The sequence below is a fragment of the Lygodium microphyllum genome, chromosome 12, assembly GCF_053477565.2.
Source record: "Lygodium microphyllum isolate KBCC chromosome 12, Lygodium_microphyllum_v1.1.10, whole genome shotgun sequence".
In the NCBI taxonomy this organism is placed as follows: Eukaryota; Viridiplantae; Streptophyta; class Polypodiopsida; order Schizaeales; family Lygodiaceae; genus Lygodium; species Lygodium microphyllum.
The window spans coordinates 20,608,894-20,625,468 of NC_141146.1; positions in this window are offsets into that span (position 1 = coordinate 20,608,894).

A 16,575-nucleotide genomic window follows, 5' to 3' on the forward strand; every position below is an offset into this window, starting at 1 on the left:
AGATTGACCATCAAACATTGCACTATTTCTTGACTCAAATTAAGTTGTTTGAGAAGCACATGAGATGGAGCACATGAGATGGGCCAACTTCTTGTCTATGTTTCATTTTCATTTTGTGCACGTAGATGGGAAAAAGAATGTGGTGGCTAATGCATTGTCACACAAGCCTCATATTTTGGTTATCACCATGGTATATCACACTGAGTTGGATGCCATGAAAGATCAATATGTTGTTGATTCAAAGTTTTTGAATGTGTATGACCAAATTTGCAATGGCCAAATGTATGAGCACTTTGTGTGTAGAGATGGCATTCTAATGATGCATGGACAACTGTGTGTCACAAAGCATTTGAGGCCTAAAGTGATAATTAAGAATCATGCTCCTCCTTATGTAGACATGGAGGGATTGATGCTATAATTAGAGTAGTGGAGCATTTCTTTTATTCGCCTTCTTTGAGACATGATATTGAGTGTGGGAGCTTTCGCTCAACTGCCAAGACCCACGGACCGCTTATTGCTTCAAGCATTTCAAGCGAGCTCTAATGGCTATCTCTCACCTAGCCGACGCGCCGTCGATCCTATGAGTGTAGTGAGCTTACCTTGATGCCGATACAAGTTGCCTCCTCTCTCACACACCCCGGTAGCTCCACGATCCTAGATGCAAGCTTAAGCATCCTCAAGCCTCCTCCATCTCCAAGATCCATTCTCCATAGCCACGTGCGCGAGAAAAGAGAAGAGAAGAGAAGAAGAGAAGAGGAGATGGTGAAGAGCTTCACCCTCTTGATCCCTCACTCTCACACACTTACTCCCTCACACTCTCACACTCCCTCTCTCAAGAGCACACACAAGCAAGAAGATGAGAAGAAGAGAAGAAGAAGAGAGCTCTTGTTAGCCACACACCAAAGAATGAGCTCTCATTCACTTTTTGAACTTTATATATACAAACCCTAAAATCCCATGGGCACCCATCCCTTTTTTACATGACCGGCCCTTATGGCAAGGTCTTTTTTCCATTTCCCTCTTCTAGCCTTATGCCTCTGGCCTACACGCGTCTAGTATTTTACAATTGGCACAGGAGGGAGCCTTGCGCTCCTTTACAAGAAATTTCCAAGTTTTTTGAGGTGCCCTTCATTTAAAATTGCGCTTTTTGCCCCGGCTTAGCTTTGGAGGTTGCCTGCGTGTCTTTGCTCTTTTTCCATGTTTTTTGTGCTTTTTCCTTCATTTTTCCACCGTCTCGACTTGGGGTCTACATTACCCCCCTCCTAGATGGGTGCCAGTCCCATGGCACTTCTGTGTTGTTGTAGGTTGGCAGGCAATTGTCCAAGTGGTGCAATGGTGAGGGCCACTTGGAGACTTAGGTGATTGTGTAAGCTGTGAAATTTTTTTTGATGAAAGGACAAGGTGCGGTGCTATTCCTAAGGGGAGTGCTTGCCTCATTGTGTTAGTGCATTGTGCTCATGCTAGTGGAATGTGGAATGGTGATGTCCCACACTTGAGGACCCCATTTGTGCCAAGGGAGGTGCGGTGCAAGTGGCTTAGGGTGACATGTCTAACCATAGGCGAGTGTTACCTCCCTAGGTATGTCATACCCTTGATGTGCCCTAAGCGTGAAGTGGGGGAGCAAAAGGGCTAGGGGGTTGGGAGTAGAGCCGATCGACCAAAGCCACCAGACATGCCTAACTTAAGAACCCCTAGGTGCCGTGATCATGCTTTATGTGGTGGCAAGTGCTTCTACAAGTGGGCAATGTTGTCCAGTCAGTGGAGAGTGTTTTTCATGCTGTTCTTTTTTTTTTTGTTGCAGTAGTGGAATGACAGTCAGGGCCTAATTCTCTTCATTTGACTGAGGAGGGGAAGGGGGTTGGATGGATTTGCTCAAAAATTGGTGGCTTTGCATGTATCCTTTAAGATTCATGCAGATATGGAGAGAGGTGGTGGAGAGGAAAGGGTGATTGCACCTAGTAAACTCGCTGTCATTCATGTCCTCTAGGAGGGCTAGGCAAAAGGAGGGGAGTAGGCTAGCTCTCATCATTAGGCGTGCCATAACGCAGCTATCAATAGCATTGGAATCAAAAAACAGGGGGGCAAGCCATTCTCTTGTGGTGTTGGATCTTGCTTGAGTAATAGCTTAAGAAGCCTAAGGTAATTACATGTAGTTATAAAGGCAGGATCTGGATAGGAGGAGAAGTCTGCGAGAAAGCACGTCATGGAGTCACTTAGGCTTCCTAAATAAAAAAGGAGAGCATGCTTGAAGGAGGTGGCGTTGGAGTTGTAGATGATGGGGAAGTCATGCCGCCCGTGGAGGGTGACAACAAAATCCGTGCCCACCCTACGAGGATACGCCATGAATGTGGGGTCATTCCTCTTGTAGGGTAGAGTGTTGCAAAAAGCCATCCAGGCGAGCATGTTAATATCGCATATTCGCCTTCTCTAGAGAGGTTGGCAGTTGTAGCCCCTTACAGTGTGTGGTACCTCGAATACCTTGTCTTGCCAAAACTCTGATTCCTCTGTGCCCCACAGAGTGGGGGTCTTTGCCCTGTCTTCCATCCATTTTTGGCCTAGTCGGCTGCTAGCCACGATCGTCTCCTCCATTACCTTAATTGGCAGGACTCTTCTCAGCAGGCTGTTAGGCATGAGGAAACTGAAAGTAAAAGGGTCCTTTTCGATTTCCTATTGTTCTCAAATTATCAGCTCTGCGTGGAATTGCGTTGGGAGGTCATCGGGGCATGGTGGGAGGGATGCAGATGGCCACACGACTGGTTTGGCTTGCAACTGCCTTCTGGTTTCTTCCACTAATTTTCTCAGTCGCTCCTTGAGTGTGGTTTGTCTGTTCAGGGGCGGGTCGAGTTGTTGCTATTCCTGATCGTGCAGCGAGGGGGGTTGTGGGATTATTTCTTCGCTGGTTCTTCTTATGACAAATTCAATGTCAGTGTCCTCCCCCTGTCGGTCGTCTAGTTGCGCTCCTTTCTCAAAGCCGAGTGCATCCGCTTCCTGGGGGATTAGGCCGGCCAATAGCAGGTACTTTCGTTGTTCTTCTAAGCCCAGCCTAACCTCCACAAGTTGGGGTGGCATCTGTAGCCCCGCATGCAAGGCTTTGCATGCGATGCTCAATTTCTTCTGCACCACCTCTAATGAATCATTTCCCTCTTGTCCAGTAATGTGTTGAGGAAGGCCTGTTGCTGGGTAGTGAAGGCTATCTGGGCGGTGTCCGCTTTGCTTTCTGCCAATATTTTTTTTTTCCACCAAGGCGAGGCACCGCGCCAGTGCCTTCACCCATTTCTCGTTCTGCATGGCCCATTCCTCGGCCCTTTTGTTCATTCCTTCCATGCTCTTCCCCTGCTTTTGTGCTAGGGTTACGAGCTTCTACTCCTGGGCTCTGAGTTCTTTGCTCATATTCTCGTGCTCTTTCCTTCCGAGGTGTAGTTGATCGGTCATGGACTCGATCTCTTTTCGTTGTTGCTCCCTCTCTTGTCTTCTCTCCTCTTCTTTGACTTTTATTTCCCGCTACGGGGTGTTACCACCTTTTCCACAGTTAGCTTCCCACCCAAGGGTGTTCCCACCTTTTCTTGGAACGAGACCTGTTATGACAGGGAATTTCTTCCTTTTCTCCCATAATAGTTTTCTTTTCTCTTTTTTTTCTCTTATTTTTTTTCTCGCTTTCAGAAGGGAAATGGCAGAAACACCATTTGTCAAAACCATCCTCTCCATCATGGCTGATTGAAAATAATGACGTTAAACTGACTGTTCCTAGAATGGACATAAACCCTATAGGCATACCTAGACCACTTGGTCCCTACATGACCCATCCACCGAGTGACGCTCCAGTCCACTACGTGGAGGAGCCAAATGAGGAAGAGACTTACTTATATCCATATGTCTCACACAACGACGAGGGCAACGTAGTCCTTATGGACTATCGACCTGTACCACTGATGGCATTAGGAAGAGGCCGAGGTAGAGGCCTAGGAGGGCAAATGCAAGAACCAATCATGTGTTGGACTTGCAGTCATCCAGGGCATGTCTCATCACGTTGTCCTGAAAAGGAGTAATCAAATAGAGATAAGGCAGACCTAAGGTGCCCTGAGTGTGGAATCACTCATCGCTTCATTGACTGTCCCAAACGAAAACCATCCTCAAGCTCAGCCAACATGCCATCAGTCCCATTGGGGTTGTTCTGTGTCAAGAACCTCGATGGGGAGGCCACACCTATCCCATTGCGTGTCATGACCCGAGCACAGACAAAGCAAGTCGCCATAGTGTTGCCAGGCCCTAGCAACCTCGATGCAGCCTCGATAGGGAAGAAGAGCCATAGACAGAGAAAGAAGAAACCCGAAGCTAAGATCATGTTGAAAACTGAGAGTGCCACGACTCTGCCTGCTGGAAAGAAGGTCACTGACGCAGAGGCAAAAACCTCAGTCCCTAAGATGGCCGAAAAGGGAAGTGCAAAGATAGGGGAATACCCGCATCCAAAGCACCAACTAGAGGCTATCGAGAAAGTGAAGGAATGAGTAAAAGAGGCCTAAGAGCACCTAAAAGATGTTGAGCCCATCCTAGAGGACAAGATCGAAGATCTCTCCAGCATAAGCACACCAGCCCCAGCCCCACAACCAAAATCGAGAGATGTGACTGCGCCACAAGCGGTACCGCTTAGGCAAAGCCTTGACGCTACATGTTAGCAAATCAGTCACGGCCATTGACCATGACAATTTGGAATAGGAGAAAGACAAGCAGCCAATGACCTCCTTACCATGCTAGTGACCACCCCTGTGACGCTGAGCTTGGGAGACCTGCTTAGGCACCATCCCACCCTGTGGCAAGACCTGAAGCTGTGGGTTGAAGGATCACGAGAGCAAGCTACCGTAGACCTATGCAACCATGATATAGAGACACAAATACCGAGTCTGACGCTACACTCTGTGCCTAAGTCCTTGCACGTTAATGCTTTCTGGGAAGGCATCAAGATGCATGCGGTCTTACCTGTCTTAGCCCTAGGCGATACAATGAGAAAGGGGATTGTAGACACAGGAGCGGGGGTTAGTGTCCTGAGCCACACAGTGCTTCAGACTTGGGAAAACCCACCTGTCAAGACTGCGAGGTTCAATGTCACACTAGCAAACGGTATGAGAGTGAAACCGTTCAGGGTACTTAAGAACTGGCTGGTGAAAATCACAGGCATCCAGTTCTCGGTTGACTTTATAGTCATGAAGGGAGTGGACTATGACATCCTATTAGGCCGACCCTGGATGCGCAATGCCAAAGCCATCGAAGATTGAATTAACGGCTTAATCTTCCTTAACAATAGAATGGAAGCTATAAGGGTAGAGATGGACACGTGGAAGACCTCACCAATCGACTTGGATGCCATCTCTGCTATGCTTAAATTTAACGCTCAAGTCAAGAAGTCCTATGGGCCCTTGACCAAGTATATCCCATGCCCGGAGGATGAGCAAGACTGGATGCATGTCCTTGCTACAATCGACTTGCCATTCTCAGATCATGAGGCATACGAGCAAGCCATCATGATAGTTGGCAAGTCAAAAGACATACCCTCTGTACTAGTCTGCATGATGGCAGAAACTTTTCGTGGGTGACCTAAACCCATCACATTTCAAGTGCCAAATAACAAGAGGGAAATCCAAGAGATTCTGGAGTACTTGACTGGCAAGCTAGCTGGCAATCCAGTAGCAAACTTCAAGCCACTCCAAGATCTGTTAGACGAACCAAGGTGGGAATGGACCAAGGTGCATGACTTAAACCTCATGTACAATTGGGTTCTAGTCCGCGATCAGAAACAAGAGATATACCAAAACCTAGGAGATGATGAGCAGTCAGACAAAGATGACTCCAATGATGAGTATGAAGACTATCATCCTTTTAGTGACGAAAGTGAGGGTGAGATAGACACGGTGGAATACGACACTAAGGGATGAGAAATAGAACCGATACGAGTGGACTCCAAGCCACAGAAAAAGGGTGTCTTTAAGATAGAGCGAGGGGTCATGCAGATGGATTGTGACCGCGCTTGGTTGGAACAAACAGGAGCCATAGATTTTGAACAAGCAAGCCTAACCCAACCATGTACGATACTAGTGCTCAAAACAGAGTCACCCTCTGAGCTATGACCACCAGGAGAAACCACCTCTTCTAACAAAAACGGTGAGTTTGATTCTAAGTCGGAAGTAAGCTTAGATAGCAACCCCGAAATACCTAGACCATCCAAGACCAGACGCACCAAGGGGGACCTACCCATCCACCTGAGGCATAGACGATTGATGGAAGAAAGGGAAAAACAGCCTAGAGACATGCAAACGATAGAGCAAAGAAAGCCGCAGGATCTCCCAAAGAGATTTACGAAATTCAAGATGGGTGATAGGGTAGTAATCCTATTGGGCGCCAAACGCCAAGGGCAAACGAGTGAACCGATCAAGGGACCGGCCAAAGTCAAGGAGGTGAACCTAGCACAGGAAGGGGAGACACCCCGCGACTGGTCTTTATTGCCAAATGCCTCATGTGCACCATATTTAAAGACATGCTTCGCAGGGAATTGGAGGTCTTTGTGGATGACTTGTGTGTTCACTCGACCTAGAGAGAAAACTTAGACAAACTCCGAGCAGTCTTTAAGCGGTGTCGCCTATATCATCTCTCCCTAAACCCCTTAAAGTGCCAGTTCTAGGTGAAACATGGATGCATCCTATGGCACGTGGTGTTGAAGAATGGCATTGCCACTAACTTCTCGAAGGTCAGGGTTATTGTTGATCTTCCGCCCCCAATCAACTATAAGGGAGTTCAATGCTTCTTAGGCCATACGGGATACTATCGACGGTTTGTGCTGAACTATGCATTGATTGCCATACCTTTGTACAAACTGTTGATCGGCTTCGAGTGGACTAAAGCATGCCAATGAGCGTATGAGGAATTGAAAAAGGCTTTGACTATTGTACCCATTCTACGAGCCCCAGATTGGACCATTATCTTCCACGTGCATATTGATGCTTCAAAATTCGTCATGGGGGTAGTGTTGTGCCAACGTGGCAAACACAACCTTGACTATCCCGTGAGCTTTTGCTAGCAGACAACTCATTGAGACTTAAAGGAATTACTCAGCGAGAGTGAGAGAGAGGGTTTAGCCATGGTATTTGCTGTAAAGAAGTTTTGGCATTATCTATTGGCTATGCCTTTTACTTTCTTTATGGACCATCGAGCCTTGCTCTATCTAATAAACAAATCCTGTGCTACAAGGCGCATAGCTCAATGGCTCCTTTTGCTTTTAGAATTCAACTTCTCCGTGGTTTTACGGAAGGGAAAACAACACTACATGCCTGACCACATGTCATGCATCCCCACGAGAGAGGCCATTGGACAAGGCATTACCGATGAATTTCCAGACGCCCATCTATTTAATCTTTCCAGTGAGAGAGATTTATTCAAGATTGATCTAACGCCATATTGGGCGGATGACATCATCCAAGTGTTGGAGCACGGACTGCCTAAGCAACTGATAGAAAAAGCCCAACTTAGGCAACTTATCCTCAAAATCCAACTCTATCAGTTGATAGTAGGCCAACTATATAGGCTAGGGCAAGACGAGTTGTTACGTAGATGCGTATGTGAGCATGAGATGCACGATGTGCTCGCAGAGGCACACAGCAGAATTGCTGGAGGGCACTTTAGCGGAGACATGACAACCTGCAAGGTGTTGCAGTCTCAACTATGGTGGCCCACGCTTTTGCACGATGCAGCACAATTCGTCAAGCATTGTGACGAGTGTCAGTGGGACAAAGGTCCTGATTTGCAAGGATCAAATCGAGTTGACCCCAATCATTGCATGACAACCCTTCGAAAAATGGGGGATCAACTTCATAGGACCCATTAGTCCTGTGGCATAGTATTCGCAAGCCAAATATATCATTGTGGCCACAAACTACCTAACGAAATGGGCAAAAGCGAGAACGACACGAAAAAATGACTCTAGAACGACTGCCAAGTTCTTATGGGAGCAGGTGATCTCACGATTCGGCTGCCCCATCGAACTAGTCACAGTGACCAGGACACACACTTCATCAATGAAGTTATAGTGCATCTTCTGTCCACCTTTCTAATTATCCATCGAAAATCCTCTCCATACTACGTTCAGACAAACGGGCATGCAGAATCCACAAATAAGATCCTTGTGAACGTCCTGACCAAAGTAGTCTCTGCTTCGCGCAACAACTGGGATAACAAGCTGATGGTAGCCTTGTGGGCTTATCGTGCAACTTATAAAACGGCTATCGGGCTAGACTCCCTTTAGGTTGACCTATGGGACTAGGACAATTCTACCAGTAGAGTTCTTTATTCCTAGCCTGAGAATAGCACTTCAAGAACGATGGGAAGGGAAGGAGGCATGGACGCAATGCTTGGTTGAACTTGATCGCCTCTCAGAAACTTGCCTTCTAGCCACTCATGTGCTCATATGCGAGAAGGCATGACGCAAGAGCTGGTTTGACAAGCATGTCAACCAGCATGACTTTGAACAGGGCGATTTAGTACTCCTGTACTCAGTTAAAGGACACAAGCAAAAAATGAAGTTTAGAGGTCTTGGGCCTTTCAAGGTTCGTGCAATCAGCCGAACTAGCAACGTTGAGCTCGAGACTCTAGACGGCGAGGGCATAGGCTTCTTCAGTGCCAATCACATTAAGAAATACTACCCTCCCATGCATCCGCTGCATGAGCCACCAATGTTAGAACCCCTGTCAAGGTACGAGTTGCCACAATCACGGAGATTGATGATGAGGATGAGGAAGCCATAAAACCCGCATACCTCCGCATCATGGTTACTACCAAGCAAACATGCGCCTCTTCAATGCCTTGATCGATGAGGGAGCAAACTTAAATGTCTTAACTCAGATCATTGGACCCAACTTGGTAAACCACCACTACAGCCCATTAATGCCAAATTAAGCCCATATGGGGACTGCTCATACACACTTCTCAGCAAGTGCACGGCCACTATTGCTATCGAGTCTGAGATTGTACCCATGATCTTTTACGTGTTGCCAAACACTAAAGACGCAGGCACAGAGTCACTGCTAGGGCGAACCTTCAAGAAGCAAACTCACTGCAATGTCGATTATGAGTTGCAACGCATCCACCTTGCCATAGGCAACGTCCACATTGTTACAGCTTTCAGCAAGGGCTGCGCGACCTCTTCAAAGTCTGCAAGGCCACCAGTAGAAATGTTAGCATCCAAGTCTACGAAGGGGGGTAGTGCTCGACCACCATCCACCGCATCTCACGAGCCGTTGTTCACAGCAGCAAAAGCTAAGGCCCAACATCCTAAGTTTCAATGGAGGCCTAAACAACTGCAACTGCTGCCTAGGAGTGGACGCTCACGGTCTCGTAAAACAAGAAACTCTAAACCTAGGAGGCCAAGATGCAGTTACAAAAATCGAAGCATGATCAAGCCAAGATAGGTTCCTAAATCCTTTTTGCACGCGCAAGACTACTATGAGGGAAATGCCTGAATATGGATCCCTAGGGCCCGAATGGCCCAAGGTACCACTCACACACCACCCTCAAGCTTGATCACCCCGAGCTCCATAGAACCTCACAACCAGAAGCCACAGTACTTCTAGGACTCGTCTCCTACAAGCTCGCCCACACATAAGCCCAGAAGGGTTGGGCAAGCCTATCGGCCCAAACCACAAACGCCTTTACATACTTCAACCCTTGCTGGTGCCGATGAGACTTGCCAAACCCAATCCGAGTGTAGCAGCCCACCCGTAGCAGCTACTACTCCAATGCTCATCCATGAGGCTCAGCCACTAGTTCATGGGTAACTGCCATCATTCGCCGGCCAAGCCCTCTAGCCCCATCAAACCTGCTGCAGACCTTAAACCCTTCTATGAGCGAAAATCATTCTTAACTTTGGCTGCAAACCTAGCCGAAGACATAGGGGATGACGTTATTGCTTGTCTCAGACGCTTAGATGCCACGTTTGTATCGTTAGCTCTAAGTTATGATCGCTTGGACTTAGGCCTGTTGCAAGAGCCTTTAGCAACTGAAGTTCACACGATGCCTTGTTCCTGGGAAACATTCGAATTTGCATTTGTCAAAACATCCCACTCAACTTCTGCCAAGTTGCTAGCACTGAGATATCAAGAGAACAAGCCATCAAATGGTGCCTCATTATGTCCTACGATAAGTGCGCGACTGCTTCCATCGCTGACAAAGAAGTTGAGGAGTTGAAAGCATTAGCTGACACCGATCCCCATTTTTACAAAACCGGTACACTCTACGATTGCAGTGGAAACTTGAAGGATGTCAAATCATGACCAACGCTGAGCAGCACTGCGCAATCAAGACATCGGAGTATGACCCAACCTATGTCGCACCCACCTCATATAGAGTATTAACCAATCTTTGTGTCTGACCCATGGAAGAGCACGTCAGAGGCACCCAGATCTTGATCATCTCCTGACTGAAGAAGAGCTCCACATCGCTATCTGTGTCGATTCCGGTGATTTTCTAATGAATGTTCTCACTTATGTCACATAGGTAAGCACCCAACCCTTCGACCTGGACCGCGAAGCTCAGCTGGAGTATAACCCAGAATTCTATACTTGGCTCATGCGCAAGTAACCCTTATATTTGAATGTTGAATGCCCTCGACCTCCTAACCTTCAATCCTAGGAAGGATTCTTCTCAATCTGGAAGGGGAGGGGGTAAGTCCAATCAAGATCAAGCATCAAGCAAATGCGTAAACGCATAAGAAACTAGTGATGTAGGAGGAATGTCACAAAGGCTTTGAAATAAAAGGCAAAAAGTTTGAAGGGAAGAATTTATGTTGGATCTTAATGATGTCATTTATCATCAAGCTGTCCAGCTAAAATAAGCTGCGAGTCAACGCAGGTACATGGCATACATCATGCAAAACAAAAGAACTGCTAGAAGGAAACTGCAGCTTAATATCTCCAATGCCCACAATGTCAAGAGACCTATCATCACCAAGACACACAAAATTAGAGATGGTACGATAGGTATGAAACCAATCTCTACAGGGTGTCACATGAAATGACGTACCCGAATCCAAGAGCTAGCATTGTGCATACATAGAATGTATCTCATAAGCCTGTGAGGCATCGCATGAAGAAGCTGCAAGTATGTAATCATCATCCGAATTAGTGGCCTGCATGACATTTACCTCTTCTATCTTCACACTTGACTTTGTAGGTACAATACTACGCTCAGAAGACTTTTCCTGCACTTTCTCTTTTCCCTTTTCCTTGCACTTATCATCATGCATCTTATAGCATTGCGGCCTAATATGTCCTGCTTTCCCACAATAATGATAGGTAATATCAGACTTCCATCCACGGGACTTACTGCGACCACGTGGCTTGGACCTGGACTTCTGAGAGTCCCTGCCCTTATGATCATTATCATGCCTACCATATCTACCACCTCTAACAGTCAATGCATGTGAAGAGCGGGAAGCATCATTGTTTTTCCTGTTGATTTCCTCAGTCATTAAAGCACTCTCAACATCTTTGACTTTCAGCTCATCAAGCTTGTTCGTGCAAAAGGCAGTACGGAAGACATCCCATGATTCAGGCAAGGTGCCAAGCAGAAACAACAAGTGCAAGTTGTCTTTGAGCTCAATACCCTGTGACAACAAACTCTTCATGATAGCATGAAACTGACTGAAATGAGATGATAGGGAGGTCCCCTCCTTCATGCCAAGGTTCATTAACTGCTTCAGTCAATACATCTGTGACGTAGGACTCTGCTGCACATAGAGCTCTTGAATCTTCTCCCATAAATCCCATGCACTTTGATTCTCATCTTCAACAACATTATGATGGACCTCTTCTAAGAGTGACAAGATAATGGTAGACTTGCATAGCTCATCAACTTCCATCCAAACATCATCATCCATATCCTCGGATTTAATACCCTTGAATTGCAAGGGTTTAATCTGCAACTTCTGCACCAAAACCTGCCATATTTGGGACTTCCAATACCCATAGTTGGTACCATCCAACTTGGCAATGTTAAAGAGAGATGTGTCTTTCAGATGACCAGCCATATTATCCCAAATCAAAGCAAAAAAAGTAAAATTGCAAGTTGTTGTAATTAGCAAAAAATGCACTAAAACCACTGCTAAAACTGGCTGAAACAGTGGATATCACCAAGAGAAGCACCTGTCCACCAAATGTGACCAAGATAACATCAAATAGTAATCATTACCCTTATAGAAGTGCTCGAAATCTGCAGATTTTAGCTTGTTGTAGTAAATGATAGCAATATGTAAAATTGTCCCAAAATGAAGCAATCACTAATACATATGTCACTGCAACTGCCAGGTAGCAAGATACATCCAACAATGAGGGCAAGAAGGTACCAAGAACTATCAAACCAAAAACCTGTCAGGCAAGAGACATCTCATAGGTCTAGAAGTCATGCATGTAATGGGTCTTGGGGTAAGAGAAGAGACTAAGCATAAGCACAATTGATAGAGCAAGAAGCTCAATGCATAACCATCCAAGATGCATACAAAACTGACAAACCTGTGAGACAGAGATATATGCCTGCCCCAATAGGCGTATCAAATCAGCCCACTACAGATAAACTATAGACATAAAGCTCTCAAGAGAGCAAATGCATGTAACTGTCCCACAAGCTCAAGCTCAAGTGTAAGTAAGACTCAGTGTACCTCTGAATATACCAAGAGGCTCCCATTGGAAGTAAATTCAGATGCAAATAGAGCAAGCAACGCTCTAATACATGGATTACATAGCATCAGACATGCCAAATCCTAGTAGGATACATCCGAAGCATAAATCCCAAGCTATCTCAGACCTGTAAAGCATAAGCCTGAAAGCATTCAAATGCCCAGTAGGTCCAAAATGCTCAAATACATCTGAAGATGAAGCTCCAAGTAACTGTCAAGCATGGGCAAACCAAGTTGCATCCATATCCGACCAAAGCATAAATGCAAGAAGCCTAAATGTCAAGCAGTGACAATAGGCATAAACCAGTCCAAAGCATGCCAACCGAAGCCAAATGCCAGTGAAGGGCGAACAAGTCGGAGCCTAATCCAAGCTCAAAAGCATTCCGGAACCAAAAGGAAACATTTGACAATCTCCAAATACATCGGTATGATCATTCAAACCTCCAATAAGCACCCCGTATCCAAGAACCAATGCATACACCAAGTAAATGAGCTTCAACCCATTATATATCAGCATATTTATTGTTAAATGAAGCTCAAATGGTGTCCAAATCTGCTCCAAATCAGTCCCAAAGCATAGACATAGCATCCCATAACATCCGAGCACCACTGGGCATCAATAGGCATCAAACAGGCAATGCCAAGAAGCATCAAACAGTGAATGTCAAGTGCTGCCCTGTTTTGACAACCTGGGACTGTGTATACAGCAATGGCTAAAGGGGGAAGCACTGAAATCGATCACCAGGAGCCAAGAACTAATGCTGAGGAGTCCAACAATGATCACGAAGGTTGCCAAGAGTGCCAGGAAGCCGAGGAAGAAGCGGGAAGTGCCAGGAGCAAATTAGCCCAACCCCCTAAAAATGCATCACACTTTGCGGTAGCTATTCCTAGGGGTTGGGGGGTCTTCAACAGTACTCGAGAGCACTTGGCAATGTCAAGGGGGCTCCGATGCAGCCCTGGAAGGTGCCAATGGAAGTCTGAAAGCTTGGGGAGGAGATGGGAGATCAAAACATACCTGCAAATGAAGGTGCCATGGCTGCCATTAAAGCTCGGGTTAAAGTTCTTCAAATCTTAGCTGAAGAGAATGCGGGGCAAGCACCAATGCCATGTGAGCCCGAATATTCATTGATTCAGATGAGGTCTATGTGATCGGATGGCGAAAAGGTGACCATTGTGGGTCTCATCTTTGGTCTAGATGGAGTACTTAAGCTATTAGCAACTCGAGGCACATTGCATCGAGTTGCAAGGTAAGGGAATTATCAGGGGCCCAATGGTAAAGGGAATATTCCCTAGCCAACTAGTGGAGGTGCACATGGAAGGTCAACAGACACATGTGCATATGGAAGATCAACAAACACATGTGCATATGGAAGGTCAACCGACACATGTGCACATGGAAGATCAATAGACACAGGTGCATATGGAAGGTCATCTATCCTGATCCCCTTCATAGGCTATAAAAGCTAAACCCCTTCACAGCCATCTATCATCTATCTTTCACCCAGTCAGAGTTGTTCCAACTAGCCTTAAGCTCTTTACCTATCTTCTCTCTAGATCGCCATCTAAGCTTCATAGTGGAAGTGCACAAGTGGAAAGATGACCATCACAGAAAATAGTGAAGTGGTCCATAATTTAAAGCATATTTTAATTGCCTTAAGGCCTTTGACAAATCATCTGAAACATTCTCTAGCTATGGAGCATCATAGAAAGGATCCTCTATCTGCATAGGCTCTAGCCCATGGATTATCTCAAAGACAACAACTATGTCCTGCAAATCATGTACATCCAACAAGTCACCAATCTCCCTTTGAGTCCCTACATCAAGTAAAACATGAGCTTCATAAGCCTCTTCATATGCACTAAGAAAATATGCACAAGTGATGGCTGACCCTTCCACTATAGGATCTTTCAAGGCATTTGTGGTATGACTAGTCAACACATCAATAGTCTCTACTACATCCAGTAGTACATGAGCCTCATAGGATTCCTCCCAAGCACTCAAAAAATCTACATATGCATTGTCCCGATCATCCACTTTAGGCTCATTCAAGACATCACCTATATGGATACTCACAACATCAAAAGTATCTACATAAACATTATCTATGTGGTGACTTAGAGCATCCATAATAACTATAGAGTCCTCATCGATATGGCAACTCAAAGCATCACTAGCATAAGCATCATTGATAGGGAAAATCACAATCTCTATAATTTTAGCATAAGTTCTTAACTCCTTAATAAGTACATTAAAAACATTCGTAGTAGGTTGTCGCTCAACCTTAGTAGCAAGTAGTGAAGCTTGGGAAAAAGCTTGTGCTTTCTCTATATGTTTATCCTTTTCTGGTTGCATCTATATCCCTAATTCCTCCTCTTTCCACATCTGAAGGCATCTGTCTTCCTGCTTCTTCCTCCTTCCACCTCCTTTGTTCTCTTCTTCTTGCTTCTCCCATTGCTGTCATTGATACTTATATGATATAATAAGCCTCTTGCATACATCCTCAAATTTCTTCCAAAATCCATAGCTAACATAAGTTACATATCCAAGCTGTATAGGACAAAAGTTATGATTGCAACATTGTCTCTATCAAGTTCATTGTTAAGATTGAAGAGATTAATGTCGTGTAGACTAATTCTAATGATGATTTCATAATTGCAGCTTCTTCTCTTGATACTTCATAGCTAACCGATGCTTTGTAAAGGTATGCTAAGTGTTGGTTGATAGATTCAAGGGCTTCCTTTCATGTGACCCCTCATAGTGATTTCACTCCTATCACAATTTGACTGGATTTGTCTATTTAGTTAATGAACTCGTGCTCAAGATAGTTAGTATTGGTGATGTCCAGCTACAATTTGATTCAAGTTGCATGTCTACTCTTCATGATGTACATCATGTACTAGCTCTTATGAAGAGCCTTATCTCTACTGGCATTTTCGATGATTCAGGTTATGTAGTTTCTTTTGGTGATTCCTCATAGAAGATTACTCATGGGAATTTTATCATTGCACGTGGTGCTAAGTCCACTATTCTCTACCTCTTGCTTGTATATGGGTTAGTTAACCATATTTTGACAGTAAATGTAGTTCCACATGTATCTCTTTGGCATCATTGCCTTGGGGCACATGTCCTTGAAAGGAATGAAAATGCTTACTCATTTGCAGTATCTTCTCTCCCTTGACTATAAGTGCTTTGAGTATTGTGATCATTGTTTATATGGTAGGCATACACGTAATACACATAAAAAGTCTGGTATGACATGTATGGGTGAGTCATTGGCTCTTGTTCATTTGGACGTATGTGGTCCTATGCCCTACAAGTCGTTAGGTAGCACAAAGTATTTCATTACTTTCATTGATGACTATATGCATAAGGTATGGGCATTTCACATAAAGTAGAAATCGGATGTCTTGGTTACATTTCAACATTGGCTTGCTTTGGTTGAGAACTAGTCTAGGTATAAGCTGAAATACCTAAGGTCAGATAATGGGGGTGAGTATGTCTCTAAAGCCTTTGAACAATTTTATGATGAGAGGGATCTTAAGCGTTAGTTGATTGCCTTGTTGTACACCCCACCCCATAATGATATGGTTGAGCGCATGAATAAGATGATTCATGAGCGAGTTCATAGTATGCTTAGCCAAGTAGACTTACCACAACAATTTTGGATTAAGGTAATCAGTACTGTCGTACACTTGATAAATTGGTCCCCATATACTACTCTTGACTATCAGGTTATAGAGCATGCATGGTCTAGAAAACCTCCCTCATATGTTCATTTGAGTGTCTTTGATTATGAGACTTTCTGCCATGTATCCAAGGACAAGTGCAATAAGCTGGATCCTAAGTATAGGAAATGTATATTTCT